This window comes from Mustela erminea, chromosome X (genome assembly GCF_009829155.1).
Source record: "Mustela erminea isolate mMusErm1 chromosome X, mMusErm1.Pri, whole genome shotgun sequence".
Taxonomy (NCBI): Eukaryota; Metazoa; Chordata; class Mammalia; order Carnivora; family Mustelidae; genus Mustela; species Mustela erminea.
Window position 1 is genome coordinate 112,001,828 of NC_045635.1, and position 18,723 is coordinate 112,020,550.

General features: G+C 41.0%; 1 long non-coding RNA gene across 1 annotated transcript; it reads right to left on the reverse strand.

The window, feature by feature from the left end:
• Positions 1-1,057: 1,057 nt before the first annotated feature.
• Positions 1,058-18,509, reverse strand: LOC116582188. The gene is made up of 6 exons (XR_004282413.1): positions 18,449-18,509; positions 14,332-14,421; positions 14,042-14,076; positions 13,668-13,713; positions 10,647-10,709; positions 1,058-1,121 (listed from the first exon to the last, which is right to left on the reverse strand). It is a non-coding gene; the product is annotated as an uncharacterized LOC116582188 (long non-coding RNA).
• Between the last annotated feature and the right edge of the window lie 214 nt (positions 18,510-18,723).

Genomic DNA, 18,723 nt, shown 5'->3' on the forward strand with positions numbered 1-18,723 from the left:
CTCATGGCCAGTTAGGAGGAAACTGATACTAGATAGGTGTCTTGCATCCAGCACTGGGCCCAGAGTACATGGTAGGCAACCAAATGTTTTATGATCAAATAAGGAAAAATTGCTTAGATAACTAACAGGAATTGTTAGCCTAGGTAATACGTTGGACTCCTGAGGTAGTCCTTGAGCCCCTAAAAAATTATAAAAGTCTACGGATATGTGCAAAAGCCTATTTTTATTGAAGAGATGGTATAAGATATCAACAGGTTATCAAATTGATCTGTGACCAAAAAAACCCATTAAGAACCACTGCTTTTAAACAAATAAAATGCATCCCTACAAATAGAAGTCTTGGCTTACAGATGGTAGGGGCTACCATATGGTCATCCTACTCTGTATATGCATGTGTGCAAGTACAGACACTAGATAGGGATTAGCATTCTCCACAAACAAGTGCACCATCAAGTTCCTTTAGCTTGCCCTCCAGCTATGGAGTAGGAAACATTTTTTCACTATCCTTTAAGATTCTTTTGGCTGCTCTAAGAATTAATTGACATGAGACAGATTAACGGGAAAAAAATCAATTCAATTTCATACCTACAGGTCTCCATAGGAATATGAGGCGCGCAAGTAGGCAGTCAGGCAACTGAGGCTTATATGCCATCCAGGGCTAAGGAGTACAGGAGTCTGGGACTTAGAAGGAAGACAATTCACAGGAAGATGAAAAAAAGTAAGTGCTTTGTAAACAAATGTTTGCTGGGCCTTCCAGAAGCAATGGGACACAGAGAGGAATTTTAACAAACAGACTTTGCTAGGTTCCTCCCTGTCTACCAATGTAGTTCATATTATAAGGTAGTTATCTGTGGTGATAGCTCCCTTCCTAGAGCAGGTCCTTTATATAAAGTCTTTTAGGCAGTTAGAGGGTAGGTCAAAGTTTCTTCTTGAGCCTTCTGTTTCTTGAAAATGATCAGCCTAAAATAGTCCACATGCCAAAGAGACACATTTTGGGGTGGCAAACTTTGCTCCCATACACAGCCATTCCAAATACATGCATTCACATATATAGAACCTCTTTGAAGTCCTTGTCTACTTTTACCCTTCAATATCCCAAGGGTTAGGCATGGTGGAGCAGTCTGTAAATGGCACATAAAGAAAAACATTAAAATTTAAAGCAATAGCATCATGAAGTTGAACATAATACTCTTATTATTTCAGATCCTGTGACAAATGAATAATGTCTACCATAACAAGAAGGTAAGCTGTGCCCTTTGGCAAGAAGAATTTTGATCCTTACTGGCTCTAAGAAAAAAACCCCAAATCTCTTTAAATGTCATTTGCAGATGGCTTCCATCCAATCTACCACCAAATCATATACTCATGGGTGGAAAAGACCTTATAGATCATCTGAGCTAACCTCCCATCCTCTTCAGAAAACCCTTTCACAGAATTCTTGACAGCCTGTGAACACAGATTGGTCTGAATTAGAAAATAAGAGCAAATAACAGACAGCCAACTTGGTCATGATTGTTTTCACACCACCTTATGAAATGATTTGGAATATAGTTTTCTGAAAAAAAAAAAAACTACAAACACTTATTATATTGTTGATTTGCATAGAATTCCTTCAAAACCAGGATGAATAATTCAAATGGAAAGACTGTCAAAAAAAAGTACAATTAGGAGAGGGTGATATTTTACTGCAAGCAGTATGGTAATCAGTGTACAACAGCATTCAAACTAATTGTAGGTTTTAGTGGGAAAGCTGAGATTGGAAAATGGTTTCTAAATAGCAAACTGGTAGTCCAGGCACAGAGTTAACACTGGCTTTGTACTTCACTCTCATTGCTCATTTGAATACATACTCTAAGTAGTGAATTATTAAATGCCCCCAATCTATTCTGTTAATATAATAGAATTCAATACTTGTTTGCTGAGTTAATGAAGGAAGGAATGATGGTTATTCCAATTTGTTTTGTAGGTTCCAAAAAAATAAATAATATACTCTCCTCCAAGGGCATCTAAAGGTTTTATTTATTTCCTATCTTATAGTCCAATGATTTCCCCAACTTCACAGAAAACATGTGCCTAAGAAAGATACTCTTGTGTCTATGCCTTCTAGTAACAAATGTGAGTTCAGATTTAAAGCATTAGATCCATATCCAGACCTCAATCATAGCACTTACTACTTTCTACCTTCCAATTACATGCTTATAAAAGACTTAGAAATATGTAAATTATAAAGCATGCTTATTACATGCTAAGAAGCTCCTGGAAGGTTAAACTCCTATGGGATTCTATGTACACTCCATCACTTTCCCCTTTCCACCTTTAATACCTTAAACCGAAGCCTGCTCTGTGGACACATATGTAAGAAATTGCTCTAAAACTCTGGATTCTGGAAAGATGGCAAAGACTTCCCAATGGTTGAACATCACATGCAGTACATACCAGTTGGTCTAAGCAATAAAAATTAACCACCTAATTACATGACATTTCTTCCTAAATATTGATGCAGTTATCAAACAGGGGTGTGGCCATAGCACAGTGACACAGATTCTTGACCTAGTCCTTTCTTTGGCCTTGTGACTGTGGATAAATCATTTAAGGTCACAGTGGTTCCGTTCCTCCATGTGGAAAAGGGGCTGATTTACTGCCTTTGTTTAATTGTCAGCTACCTAGAGATGGGAATTTTGAGTTCTCCATAGAGAAGAGGGGCACAGTGGAGCGAAACAAGGGACAGAATTGCAGTGTCAGTTCAATCGCAAACTGTCTGGTCATTGCTAAGTTGCCATTTCTTTACTTATACAGTGGAGAGAGCTCCAAGGGCCCATCTGTCTCTGACAATCCCTAAGGACCAAATAGTAGGGGGGAGTATTGAGAAGCCCCTGAATGTGGCCTGAACTGATCTTATGATTCACGTGTTCCATGTGAACGATGACACAAATGGTCCTGTGTGTTCATTTCCCAGTATTGGATGCAATGCCTCTTCTTTACATGAATACACCTCCTTAAGCTTTAGGCACACTATGCCTTTTTCATTTCTAGGGTGCACTGGAATAGTTCATTGAATACTTTGTTAAGGGATTGATAACACACACACACACACACACACACACACACCTTCTAAGAAAATCTCTTTTAAGAAAAGAGCTTGTTTAAATTAGTAACTGGTTTGGGGTTACCTGGGTGGCTCAGTTGGTTGAGTGTCCGACTCTTGGTTTCAGATCAAGTCATTATCTCAGGGTCATGAGATTGAGCCCCATGTCAGGTTCTGTGCTCAGTGGGAAGTCTGCTTCAGATTCTCTCCCTCTCCCCTTCCCACAGCTCAAGTTCATGTGTGCTCACTCTCTTTCTCAAATAAATAAAATATTTTTAAAAAAATAAAGTAACTGGTTTCATTTCCATATTCAAGAAAGCCACAAGTATGTGGCATAAAACAGCCTTTCCATTTCTTTTTTTTAAGATTTTATTTTTTTATGTAACCTCCACACCCAGCGTGGGGCTCAAACTCACAATTCCAAGATCAGGAGTCTCATACTCCATTGACTGAGTCAGCCAGGCACTCCATAGCCTTTCCATTTCTGACCTTGCAAAATAATCAATGTTACAACTGTGTGTGCAAATATGCACAAGCATCTGTTTGATAGCCTTGAGCAACATTCAAATGCTCTGATCAGATATTTTTCTCACCAATTCCTTTGGGGAGAAGTGCAAAGTTTAATGCAAAATTCAGCCCAAACTCTAAACACAAAGTGCTTCTAAACAACTCTGGAGATTTACAGCCTGAATATAGAACTATTCCCTGAATATAGAACTGCTCTTTTACTTGTCCAAATGCAAAGAAATTAATTTTCTGGTCATAATTTCAGTACTTCTGGGACACTATCAGGACAGCAGTAAAAATAGAACATCATTATATTGTCAGGTCCTATAACTGAGTGTGACTAATAGCTGTAGTGTCACAGATGTAATAATCCAGTAAAGCCTCTATGTACTCAGGGCCAAGTAACACAAATGCTGGGAAAGATGTAAGTCTGGTGGCAGGAGGAGATTCAATTGACTATTCAGCTTTAAAGATCAGAGGTTTATCTGTGCCCTTTTACTTTTTCCCCTTACTTCACACCTTTCTCTTCTTTTGAGTACTCTATCCCTCTTCTCTGTGGATTCTTACTTTTGCTCTATCCTCAAAAAGCTATAACAAGTTCCACCCTACCATTAAGATTTTCTAAGACTTCTCTGTATAAATTGCAATGTTTCCTTCCCCAAAACTATGACAGGGATTAAGTGAACTTAAGTTAGTGTTGCCTGTCTAACTAGGCAAAGGATGATTTCTTTGCCATGGGCTTTCATATTTCCTTCAATGTCTGGCCTTGTCCTGAGTTTCCGTCAAGTATGTGATGCATTCTTCGAATCCTGAGCAAATCTATCTTCTTCATTGTTTTTACCTCCCAAATGAGATAGAAAAATTACTACAAAGCCTCTGAGGATCCTTCCAGTTCTCCTATTTCATGATGGTCCGTACTGGTACTCAGTGGTCAAATAGGAGCCTGCAATGGGACTATAGAGAACCAGGGATCAGCAGACCAAAGATGGCTAAGACCAGCATTCCAGGCACAGGAAATAGCAAGAGCAAAAGCCCTGAAGTGATAAAGCATTTATCAAGTGTATGAAACCACAAAGGGGCCCTGAGTTCTGGGAAAGGGTAAGAATCAGAAAAAATTATGTCAGACAGGTTGTCAGTTCACTAGCACTAAACTGCACTACAATGAACAGGTGTTACAGCCCCATACCTACAGGCTAGAGAGAAATGATGAGAAGATCCCGTAGTGGAAGGGAATTTAAAAACCAATAATAGGGGCACCTGGGTGGCTCAGTGGGTTAAGCCTCTGCCTTTGACTCAGGTCATGATCTCAGGGTCCTGGGATGGAGCCCCACGTCAGGCTCTCTGCGCAGTGAGGAGCCTGCTTCCCCTTCTCTCTCTGCCTGCCTCTCTGCCTACATGTGATCTCTGCCTGTCGAATAAATAAAACTCTTTATTAAAAAAACCAATAATATTAGGCAATCAAGACTATTTGAGTACCTTTACTTATATTATCCCTTTCTTTTGAGTTGTGTTAATCTTTTGAATTATCTGTGAAATCAGAATCCAGATAGACTAGGTCAAGGGTTAATTGCATGGTCCAGGTCTGAGAGTTTCAGATAAACGTGTGCAATAACATAAATATAGCCACACAGAAAGGTAGAAAGGCAGGAATTTATCAACTTAGTGGATAAATATATGCTATCAGAAGCCCTAATAATCTCCAGATGGAGATTCAAGGAGAGTGGGGCACTCAGAGAACATGGAAGCTCCTCAACCTTTCCCACATACCTTGCCCTATGCATCTCTTCCATCTGGTCATTCCTGAGTCATATCCTTTTCTAGCATGGTAGTAAATTAGTTTTAAAAATTTCCAGTGCCAAAAACATCTATGTGATAAGGAACCAAATTAACACTATTAGTGTTACTACTATTATTAAATGTAGCTTATCTGGTTCATGCAACCTTTTCAAACATGCAATCCATGGGGAGAACAGTCAGTTTCTTGATGCTCTAGATGCAGATGGTACCTTTAGTAACTCTAACATGAAAATAGAATGAATTTTTCTACTAATTTCCTTCTTATACAATGGTGACAGTCTCCTACACAGGCTACCTCCTCAAGTTCACAAGATTTCAGAATGAAAACAGGTATGGATGACTGCTGGGCCTTTGAAGTAACTGCAGGACTAAGTCAGGCTTTGTAGTAAGCAGCTTCAGAGATGGCCCTCAAGGATTCCCACTGCCTGGTATTCACAATCTTATGTAATCCCCTCCCCGTGAGAGTGGGCTGGACCTAGTGCCTAGTTTTTAACAAGGAGAATATAACAGAAGTAATGGGATGCCACTTTTGATACTGAATTACCAAAAACTTGTGGCTTCCATCTTGGGCATCTTCTTTGCTGTTGCTCATTCTAAGAGAAACCAGCTGCCATTCTGTGAGCTGCCTATGGATAGACCCAAGTGGCAAGAAACTGACATCTCTAGCCAACAGTTATTGAGGACCTCAGGGTCAGCCAACAACCACACGAGTGAGCTTGAAAACAGATCTTCCTCTAGTTAAGCCTTGGAGAGCAAACAGCTCTAGCCAACAGCTTGATAGCCTTTCTGAATGACCCTGATCCAGAACCATCCAGTAAGCCATACGTATATTCCTTACCCACAGAAACTTCTTTTTTTTAAGATTTTCTTTATTTATTTGACACACACACACACACACGCACACACACACAGAGAACACAACCAGGGGGAGCAGCAAGCAGAGAGGATGAAGAAGGCTCTCTGCTGAGCAGGAAGACTGATGTGGGGCCCAATACCAAGACCCTGAAACCTTGACCAGAGCTGAAGGAAGATGTTCGATTGACTGAGCCACCCAGGTGCCCCCCCCCCACCGCCGCAGAAACTTTAAAGTAAAGTTTTGTTTTAAGCTGCTAAGTTTTGAAGTAATTTCTCATCCATCCATCCATCCATCCATCCATCCATCCATATCTCTCTATCCTATCTGCTATCTTTCTATGGCTACTACAGGCGTTTGTTTGGAACAGTAACCAATACTAAACACAGGGAAAAACTTCCTGTAGCCATTTCCCTCTCCACACCAAACACTCAAGAACTCATCAAAGTTAATAAACTAATACACAAGATCTAGGTTACTAAGAAGCTATAACATATGCCAAAGAATAATACTCTTTCCTCTGAATCCATTTATTTTCAATGTCAGAACTATTAGGAGGAAATCACACAATTAAAAAAAGATGAGTCCAGTAATACTGATGCAATGTTTATATAGCCTAGAGACAATGGACAATGCAATAACTATCTCAGGAAAACCAAATTTTAAATTTGGCCCAATGTTAATTTAATCTTCCTATGATATTGTGCCTGTATCAGTATATGGGTTAAACAACCTCTGCTGTAGTTTATGGCAAATGAGTTTTTAAAAACAATCTCTGTATACCACTTACCTGGAGTTAACTAGTGAGCCAGAAGGGAAGGTCAGAATGGAAGCTAGAAAGAAAAGACCTACCAAGATTTCACTTTCAGATAAAGAAGCAAAGGCTGCCTTGAGTTGGCAAGGTGAGTTTTTGTTTCACCCAGAATGTTGGAATATATGTGCCCCCAAATATTTTATCAAGTTTTGAAAGATTAACCTGAATTAAAAACTCCTAAATTTGCCCTTCATTATCTTTTGTGACTGATCACTTTCTAGAAGTGTAGATGAAAATCATACAGTGCTCACACACTTGACTTTTTCAAACCAGGCTGGGTCCAGGCTTCAAAGTAGAGCTAAATGACATTTCAGATGCTTAGTCATTTTGAATAAAGATTCCCCATCCTACTGAGTTTAATCAGAAAAAAATACTGGATTTATGTAAAAAGGCATAAGAATCAAAAGCAAGTTAAACACTTTATTAATAGCACCACCATCATTTATATAGTACTTACCATTTACAAAGTGCTTTTGTATACTGAGAACTAAAAGCATCTACCCCTTCACAATGCACTGCCTACATTAACATGATTATACTCTTTTACTCTCTTACCAAACACTATTTCGCTATTCTGTATTCATCAACATGACTTTACTATTCCAGGTAACTCCTGCTCATAAAGAAAAGCATTGTCAATAACTCAGTTGTTTGGTCCAGAAAGTTCCAGAAAAAAAGAAAAATTCAAGTGAACAGCAAACAGGCTTTCAAGCAAATAGGATTAAAACTAAAGCCCTTGTCTCAAAAGCCTCCCCTTGTTGGGTCCACTAAACTATTATATCATGATTCTTACCCAATCCTAACCAAGCTTCCGTACTCAAACAGTCACCTTCAATGAGATTCCCAAACTTCACAATTATCCCCATTTTGCCTTTCCCCCTCCCTGCCATGCTACTAAGGCTTTACCAAGGTAGTGCTCTTCCTTACCACAGTAAGGATAAACTCAACTTTGCTTTAGCAACAAGTTATCGTGGTGGTATTTCTGGAGACCCAACATTCAACCATTTTTTAATTTCTGCCCTCACAACAACCCCTTTAACAAGATGGGGCAAATCTTATCATCCTCATTTTATACTTAGGGAAACTAAAGTTCAGAGAAGTTAACTAAATCTGCCAAATCAAAGAACATGAACAGCAGAAGAATTAAAACACAAAATTAAGTTAAAAGTAAGCATCTGTAAGTGTGAGATCTCAGAAGTCAGCTTGTGCAGACAGGGGAATATGAGATCTTGAAGACCAGAAGTCACAGATCATTCTCAGGCTCTAGATGATAAAGAGATGATGAATGCTACTTACCAGCTTTTCCTCCTGTATCGAGAGCAATCAGTCTCTCACTTTAATAACACACCAAGAAAGAGGACAGTATTAAGAGCATGGAGCCATCAGCTCCTCGTGCAATTGTTTACGAAAGAGACCATAGAGGCAACATGTACGTAAATGAAGCATTTAAAGCAACCAATGCCTCTCAAACTCAGGTCATATCTTCAAGGATACTAAAATGTAAAGTCTCTCCTATACTGATCTCTTTGCACAATAAAAATCGTTTTTAGGTATTATTCATTATCAGCTGAAGCAAGCCACAAAGCAGAAGGTGGGAAGACACATGAAAGTTTAAAAAACTCTAACGACATCAGGACTACACATTTCTTTTGAAGGCCCGAGTTCTGAAGCTTAAGCCTGTAGCGAGAAGTGGGGCTTGCAGACCATCATGGTTCTCTCCGAAGATAAGTGTCTATCTCCTTCCATACTTGCTGCCTACATCTTGGGCCATAGTAATGTAACTCCCAGATCTGTGGTATCCCCTAGGTTGCTTGTCCAACTGGGGAAGTGTTGAAGCACAGGGAGGAGGGGAAGGGGGAAGGAAGCAGGAGAAACTCACCTGAGCACACGATGCCTGTGACACCTGTCACACCAAAAGCTCTTCTCCTTCGAACTGTCTGCTTTGTCCTCATTCTTCGCAGCAGCTCTGTAGGGTGCTACTGCTCTAGCCCTACCCCCCACCCTCATGCTGTAGGCCCTTGGAAGGTAAGAGACCATTTCCTATTTGTCATTCCCTTTCTCCTGATCCCCTTTCTGAGGATTTATCCTCTGTAATTCTCCTCTGCTTAGAAAGACAACCAAAAAAACCCCGTCCTAAAATGTTTTGGTGCTGGGCACCTGGGTGGCTGAGTCGGTTAAGCATTTGCCTTCAGCTCAGGTCATGATCTCTGCATCCTGGGATGGAGTCCGGCGTTGGGCTTCTTGCTCAGGGAGGAGTCTGTTTCTCTCCCCCACCCCTGCCCGTCCCCACTGCTCATCTTCTCTCTCTCAAATAAATAAAACCTTTTAAAAAATGTTTTGGAGTTCTCCTGTTTTTCTGAGTGGGTTTCATTCAGCACCTGTTACTTCTACAATCTCAAGATCACATGGTACTGCCCTGGGATAAACACGGTGAATGGGAAGTGGAATGGTGGTGGGTTTTATGAGTAAACCTCATGGAATCGTTGTATTCTTTAGTTGTCATACTTGTGTAAGCTTGATAGAACTAAGAGTGCTTCTATTTCCTGACTGGTTTGCACACCCAGTGAGGAGCTAGCTAAATTCTACTGGGAGGAGCCCCACACAGGACTGTAGAGTATGCGTGTCAGCCCCACAGCTGGACAGTCGTGATCAAGCAACAGTCTTTTCAGACTCATTAGAACATCGTGAAAAATATGAGTTCCTGCAAATGCCTGCATGTGATTCCTTGAGTTTATCATGAAATCAGATAGGAGAGTCACTGTACTATTAAGAGAACCCCTCATTTTAATAAAATATCACTACATCTCTCAATCCTGCCAAGAAATGACCAAATAGCAGGAAGGGAGGCAAAGCTTTTCAGGACAAGGGTAGTCCTTATGTCATTAAGATGCACCAAGTTACCTTCCATCCTGGGTGTATATATAATGAATCCAGGCAAACCACCGACAAGCAACATTTGGAAATTAGACAAAATTGATTCCTAGACTCAAGCAAAAGTTCAAGGTGAAGGGGAGAAGGCGAGGAACAGACTCTGATGGAAAAGAAGTCATTACCAGCTCCTCTGGAATACCAATAAACCTCAGTTTTGTGAAAACATATTTTTTATGGAATTTCATAAACATCCCCCTGTGGTCCCTTGACATTTCAACCCAACTACATGTGCAAATGGAGGGCACATTTATAGAATAGCCAGAAATTAGAAAGACTGACAACAGGCAGCTGGAGAGTGCTTTTGCTTAAAAAAGGAAAGAAAATTTTCACTGGGTTGAAGTACCCAAACGATCTATGCTTATACTAACTAGGTGGGGGGGGGGTGACGTTGTTTTGGTGAAAAGTCCAAGGGAACAGATAGGTTTGGGGGTCTCCTGAGGGCTGGGGGCCAGCCCCCCCCTCTAACTGATAAGGATCTGTTTCTCTGCCTACATATTTCAATTAAGCAAGGCCTCTCACAGCCAAGACTTCTAACTGGTTCTAATTAACACTTATGCCAGCTGCGAAAATCTTCACCTGCGGCCATTTTATTTGTTTTGTGAATCAAAACAATAGATTATTAAAAATTTTTCTCTTCTGTGACTCTCATATATCCTCACCTCCACAAGAATCCGAAGTCAGGCAGGCACTTCTCAGCCCAGGTGGAAATAGTGAAACCAGAGCTGTTGAGAAAAGATCAAATGAAGAGAAATTACTCTCTGAGCGGCAGGCTACACATGTCCCTTTGTTCACTATGAACAATCCCACTTTCTTCTTTGCTCTCTTCCCACCACACTCCCAGCTGGCATCTCTTGCCATCTCTTGCCCCTAGTGAAGTCTCCCCCTAGGCTTTAAGCACCGCATCATCCTCTAGACAGAGACTCAAGCAAGGAGGGCAGAGCATCTCCTCTGGACCCTGGCAGAAGAGCCCCAGCAGAAGCTCACCCGGCTGCTCTTTGAGGATCAGGCAGTCACGAGGCTCTCCAGAGGCACTCCAGATTATCTAGAGTCCTTTGGCCATTTTCTCCTAGAGTGACCTGGAGATTCTGCCTGACCCAGCCACAGTGTGGCCACCTCATCAGCTCCTTCTGGACCTTGAGCAGCACTTCGTAAACTGTGTATCTACGCAGACACAAAGCCATGCCTCCTGTCCCTCATGACACTTTACCTAAGACCTGAGGTCCTTCATGAGGAGGCAGTTTTGTTTTTTTTGTTTTGTTTTGTTTTACCTAGAACCAATTCCAGACACTGGGAATGCAAATATGAACAAGCCAGAGAAAGTCTCTCTCTCTTTCTAACTCATGTTTGTAGTTCCACAGGCCAGACCTATCCTCAGTCTGCCTCGAGCCATGCGAATGAATACAACTCTTCTTGGGACCATCGTGGGCTCCTCACCATTCCTACATATGCTGTTACTGAAGTGGAGAAGCGAGGCCTTGGCATCCATCACAGCAACTTTTCCAACGCCACACTGTACCGTGCTTTTTGGAGTATTCGGTTTAACAAAAATTAGAATATTTAAAATAAATTCACTGAATTTGTATGCCCTTCCCAAGTGTGTGCGTGATATTTGAGTTTAGAAACAAAATGGGAGTGAACTATTTGAATGATAAAACCTAGATTTATTTACCAAAACCCCACGATAAGACTCTTGATCAGAACCAATACGGATGTTTTCATAGCTAGACTAGTTGGCAAAACACCAAGATATTGGCAGTGGTGGTAACTCTACGTAATTGCATTGCCACTAATTTTTAAATTCTTTCAGATTGGTCTAAGAGCTGGCTCTTAGGAGGGGAGAGTGCACAGTCTTCCTATCTGCAGTCAATGATGACACATCTGTGGCTCCAAATTGGCCATGATGGCACTGTTTTTACCTCAGAAATTGGCTGATGCTATATATCAGAGTGCTTTCTCTTCTCTTAGAGAGCCAGCTGTTAAATGTTTATTAGCATACCACTTTTTGTAGTCTCTAGACCTTTTCTGTGAGCACAAATTATAATTACAATTTGAAGTTATTTTTAAGGAAAATAAAATGTGAGTATATTAACCTTTGTGTACATGGTGCTTTTTCATCAAGTACTAAGAAAATTGATTTTTCCTACATAAAAGACCCATAATCCACATAGGCTTGCCCTTAAGTTTCTGCTAAAATCCAATCTCTCTCCAATATCCATATAAGTAAGTATGAAAACACATTCCCATTAAAATTCAAAATAGTTAGGAACCATTCACAAGTAGGCCCCAGATGAGTAGAAGGGCAAAAGACTGAACTCATTAGGATTCAAGAAGCCAGGCTCCACCTTAAGTTTTGAATAGAGTCACTTTCATGTCTCGTAGGTTCCTGAATTCTGGGGAGAGCCATCTGAATAGATATTAACCCTTTTGGATTCCTCTGCCTTGTGACCCCTTTTTAATGCCAATGCTTAGTGAAATGACCTGCTAATTTCCTTCCCCACACCTCCCCCAACAAAGAGACCCAAGATGGCCGACATCCATGGTGGGTACAAATGTGTGTGGAATGAGGAGGAAGTGGCAGAGTTCCAGCTGAGTTTCCTAACTTTCTCGGACTCGCACAGAAGTTAAAGTCACCATCATGTTACCCAGCGCAGGAACTTGGTTGGCACAGCGCCACTAAGTGGTTTTGGCTAAAGCTTTTTCTAAATACCTCAGGCCTGAGTTTCTCACTTAATAGGAAATAACAATGACCCCAGGGTCCAGGGCTTTAAAGTAATTTCATCAATTACAGGGATAAATCAAAAGGCTTTGAAATGTCAATGTGCTATGTAACAGCTAGACACTTCAGTTTCTAATCAAAAAGAACTGTGGATTTTTTGACCTTGGGTGGGTGAACTTGAGGTTCTGTGATCCTTCCAAAATATAACCTCAGCTAATATAAAAGTAGAAGAACCCAAGATACCTTTTGAGACTGAAAGTTAACAGTCCCTTTGAGATCATCTTAGGATAGGGCATATTTCTATTTAGCATTTTGTCCCATCTTTCACACTGTCAATGTTATCATCCAATCTTTTTTTTTAAGATTTTATTTATTATTTGACAGACAAAGATCACAAGTAGGCAGAGAGGCAGCCAGAGAGATAGGGGAGGAAGCAGTCTCCCTGCGGAGCTAAGAGCCTGATGCAGGGCTCGATCCCAGGACCCTGGGATCATGACCTGAGCCAAAGGCAGAGGCTTTAACCCACTGAGCCACACAGGCTCCCCTGTTATCATCCAGTCTTGAGTGGACTAATCAAAACCCAGAAGGGACCTGTTATAGGGGAAGAAAGAGAGGAGAACTTTTCGCTTCCCTTTTTTTGAGAGGAGAACATTCTGGGACTGCCAGCGAATAGGTACCCTCCAGCCCATACAGCTTGACAAATCCCAGGGTGTCACCCTGGGTACTGAGCCACGTCAGCTTTGGCGTGAGGTATCCAGCTTGGGCAGAGCAGAACCTGGCTCAGAAAGAGGAAAATCTCAGGTCCCTGGGCCACCTCTTGCTTCAAAGCAAGATCACAGAAGTGTGCTTTCCAAAGAGAAGCCAGTATAACTTACGAGAAATTTGCTATAGCTGCAAGAGGAAAGAAGATAAAAGCAGAGATAGCAATCCAGGCAAAAGAGCACCAGAGAAGGGAGACACTTACCAATCAAGCCTTGTGGTTTGGCTGTTGTATTGATAGAAACTCTGACCTGCACAGGGACAAGAGAGAGCACTTATACAGGAGCATTAAGTGTAACCCAACAGACATTAGCCCTTTTTGTCAAGCTCAATCTCCCCCAAATCCATTCATCCCACTGCACAGTCTGTGTAAAGGGACAGGACACACAGGGGTTGGGGAGCATTAGCAGGCAAACCTCAAAACTTGCCCCCAGCCTCCAGTACCAGGTGGCACTGCAAATTTTTAACAGTGGCACAAAGCGTTGAAGTAATAGGTTGGAAGCCAGCTGAGCTGCCAAACTATTGCCCGAGAGTGAAAACAAGCAGAATGTCTCTCAGACTCAGAGACAAGAGGCTTACCGTGTATTAAACATGGCATGAGGTCCCAGCAATATCTGCAAAGCAATGAAATGGCTGATGATGTATAAAAGACTAAAGCTCTAGAGAAGAATCGACCTCCATATTACTTATGGAGGCTTATAAGCCTGCTGGCTTATGCCTTCAGGACCCCTACCAAATAAATGTCCGAAAGAGGGTGGATTGACCAATACCACTCCCTGTCCCCCACTTGGTCCACGGCTCTCATCTTTCCCCCTTCTGCACAGATGGAGCTCAGCTTTAAAATTATACTCACACCCCTATTCTCATACCTGTTGAAATAAAGGTAGCACCCCACTTTTCTTTGTCTCCTGAAGTTTGTTTTTTGCAGTCTAGTTCATTTCATCCTTCTGATTCTGTTACTGGGTTTGCAAAAAGAATAAAAAGAGAGATTAAAAACTTGGTGTTAAAAAGTCAAAGTAAGGGGTGCCTGGGGGGCTTCATCGTTAAGCGTATGCTTTCAGCTCAGGTCATGATCCCAGGGTCCTGGGATTGAGCCCCACATCTGGCTTTCTTCTCAGCAGGGAGCCTGCTTCTCCCTCTCCCACTCTCCTTGTTGTGTTCCCTATCTCACTGTGTCTCTCTCTGTCAAATAATAAATAAAAATTAAAAAAAAAATAAGTCAAAGTGGGGGCATCTGGGTGGTTCAGTGGATTAAGCCTCTGCCTTCAGCTCAGGTCATGATCCCAGGGTCCTGGGATCGAGTCCCGCATCGGGCTCTCTGCTCAGCAGGGAGCCTGCTTCCCCCTCTCTCTCTGCCTGCCTCTCTGTCTACTTGTGATCTCTGTCTGTCAAATAAATAAATAAAATCTTTTTTAAAAAGTTAAAGGGAAATTTCTTTGAAATCACAACAGTCAAATTAAGCCAAACTCTCTTTAACAGTAACACTCCACAGTGTCAAGGAGAATACTCATAAGTGTGGGAAAAAGATGGTCCCACGTAAATAAAGGTTGTGGTCTCTACTGTGGCGTTTAGTCAGCAGTGCCCAGGAGTGACCCTGCCACCGTTCCTCTCTTATAGGAAAAAAGGGAAAAAGCTTCAACAGCATCTTTAAGGATGATAGAGAACCGAAGAGGGGGGCTGCCCTCTGCCCAACAACCCTCACCTCACACTATTCAGAGACACACTCATTCATCAGGCTGGCTCTATTGGTTCTCGTTTCATTTTCTTTCCATTGTAGGCCTACAGACTAATCAACACCGGACTTTTCCATCCTAGATCCTGAAGCAGGCAGAGACTGTATGAACCTGGGAGGAAATCCGCCTGTGGACGGAGAGCTTTAGTACCACTGCAGGACAATTACTTAACTTGGAGACACAGGCTGGGACAATTGTCCTTTTTCCCTCATCTAGAGGAACTTTGGAAAATCGTTGGTGGGGTTAGGGGACACAACCATGCAGAGTGAAAAAAAATAATAATGTAAAACAGCAACCTCACTAGTCTTGTGGAAAGACTGTTGCTTCTGAGGTTCAATTACCCCTTCAAAAGGAACCAGTTATCCCGCTTCAAACATCACAATGGCTTATGAAATATTAGGCTGACAAGGTCCCTTAATTTCTTTAAGGGGGAGTCTCAAGTCTATACTATTCAAAACCCTCCCTAAAGATTCAGGCAGGGTTATGGGTAATAAACCTTTGAGATGGGTGATTGGGTTGTTCACCAGGTAATACAATAGCATTTCAAGGTGTATTAGTGTCAGTAATTGGTAACACAGTAATTCAGAAAATCATGGACATCAGAAAAAAGCTAATATCATTTAGAGTAATTTCAGCAATAATTCCAACCTTTAAACAATATTGTTACTGTCTTGACACTGAGCATGGATTCTGAGCACAAGAAATAACAAATCTGACAGTTACTAATATTGGCTTTTGGGGATGTGGGCTTTGGGAGATATCCTTTCTAGAACTCTCTGAGCAAAGTGGATGCAATGAAGATGCCTTCAAGCTCAACCCCAGGAGCTAAATCCCAGAATCAGAAATTGTTCAAGGTTTAGGGCTCTGAAACAGTAGTATTTGAAGTAGTATTTGAAACAGTAGTATTTGTGAAGCGAGTTAAGGTCCCCATTCCTAAATGGTTCCGTGGTTCCTCATAGCAACAAAAGCAGCAGCAGCTCTCAATCCTACTCATAATGGATGTCTCTGATTTCTCAGTATAGTCCAGGAAGATAGTATTTGGAGAGTATCAACGTTCTACCCATAAAGGTGTCAGTAAGTCATTCACATAATAAACAACATATATAATTGAAGTAAAAAATCAAGAATAAACCAGACAGATTCAACCAGCACCCTTTTTACCTCAAGAATCAGGTTCTCCTCAGTGATCAGGATTCTCAGGTTTTTGAGAGAGAAAAGAGTTTTCCTTTCATTTGATTCTCTTGAATACACATAACCGTCACATAACAGAAACTTGGGTTTAAATAAGCGATCTCTGTCAGTTTCAAGAGCCTGCGCTTGACGTTAAACTGTTTGGCCCAGTTTAACGCCCTGTTTGGCGCGTGTGGTCTAAGGGGCGGGGCCATTAACGTCAGGAGGGGGAGGAGCATCCTATTCCCGCCATTTTCTGCACTGAGTGACCTGCTACAGCACAATGTTTCTTGTTGGTAAACTATATGAACCATTTTTTCCCCCTTGTGGAATAACACCTGGGAAAGAGAGCCTAGGGGGAAAGTTTTAAATTACTATTATGTTAAATACACAACTACACTGTAAAATAAAATTCAGAACGAGACGACATGACTTCCAATGGCTGCTCACTGTCAGAAAACAATAATTTCACTGTTCCTTTACTAATTTATAGCTCACGCTTGTCAAAGGAAATGTATGCAAAAGACTGGGGGCAGAAATGAATTGAATAACATGCTATTAAATTTCCGATTTTTGCAGGAAATAAAATCCCAAACAGCATTCAGTGGTGGCCAGTGACGGGCATCCACTGCCCTAAAACAACCTCTCGGCCACTCAGATTATGAATGTGTGTACATTTTTACACTGGAAATACTACAACACCTTCTTTCAATTAGAAAGCTTTTTATGCTATTTGTGAATTAAAGATAACTCATAACTTTTTTTTTTTACACAAAGCTAATGAAAAGGACCAAGAGCAACTTTTAATGTAATAAAACGATACTAAACATACAATTTCTCTGTAAAACAAAGTGCCAAACCGCGGTAAATGACAGCCCGTGACAGACACTCCACTACATTCACTGTCGTAAAACATTACGGACTGAGCCAGATAATTAAATTCTGCATTTATAAATTGGGAGTACCTCAAAATGTTTTTTAAGGAAATCCATGAAGTGAAAACACCACCAGAGTTTAAACCAAGTGAATTTATACCAAATACATGATTATATTAACAAATAAAAGGCACTCAATCTGACCATTAATTTCCTCAATGTGAATCGAAATTTACACAAAAGTTTCCATAAGAAACCTATGAAAGCCTCAATACCAAAATTTACCTGAATGCAATGAGAAGGAACAAAAAATTGTTTTCTAAAATTAAACATCAAACCGCATTCAGTATTGGCTGAAGGGAAGCTTAGAAGCATCCCTGGTGTTTGTAAAACATCAAGTGCATACAAGACAGAATTTTAAAGGAAAAAGCATGAGAAGCATCAGGACCACTTTTGGCTAAATCCAGTGAGAGAAAAATGCAAGCCGGTGTTAAGGTTCCTGAAAGCTCTTTAAGGTCATCAATGAACAAGTTCTAAGCTGATCAGATCGTCCATTTCCTCATTTTTAAAGTTGAAAATATCAGGGTTTTTTTTTTTTCTTTTTAAAATTAAGTCAGTGTATGAGAGGACTGATTCTAAAATTTAACGGCACCAATGATATTTAAGGGGGAAAAGCCCTATAAAACTATGCTTAAAGGAAGCCAACAACAGCTAGCTGTCCTAATGCCATATGCGATCCCTCAGCAGGTGACATTTCTCCTTTTCAGGTTGAAAATAACAGAAACAAGGGGGCTAGGGCCAAGAATTAAACAAATGCACAGAGACAATAATCATCCAATAATTTAAAAGACGAAATCGCTCCCTGGCAACCACGGAGCTGTCCTGCTCAGACAATAGCACCTTCTATTTCCTCATTTTTAAGTTGAAAACAGCACAGCACCGTAATACCCCACATGAGAGGCAACCAAGTCCAATATTTAAACAAGTAAAATTTCAAAGTTATCCTGTTGTAACATAAGGCACAGCACTGTCCATATTCAGCTAAGGGACCCACACTGTCACAAAATCTAAAGCCCTCTAGACTATTAGAGTATATTATTAATTATAATATTAATAGTTTACGTTATTACACTTCACATACCAGCCTATAAAAAGTGCATTACAAATAGCCCACTGTCAATGACAATTAAGAATTAAATTAACCTTACGTTGTTATGATTGTATGTGGGAGCTGCCGCCATGTTCCCTCATCAGTGAGGAGAAAGCTCTACCACACACTCACCACACAACCCAAGACGAAATGGGCACCGTCACACAACTTCGCGCTCCTTTTATAGCCGTCTGTGGCTCCGCCTTCAAAAATCCCGATTGGTTGGGATGAGAATGATTGACAGAGATGCCATCTACTCACTCTTCTCTTTCTGTGGAAAACACATCCATATTCTAATTATCTGCTCCCTATTGGTGGGAAAGATTTGCACTT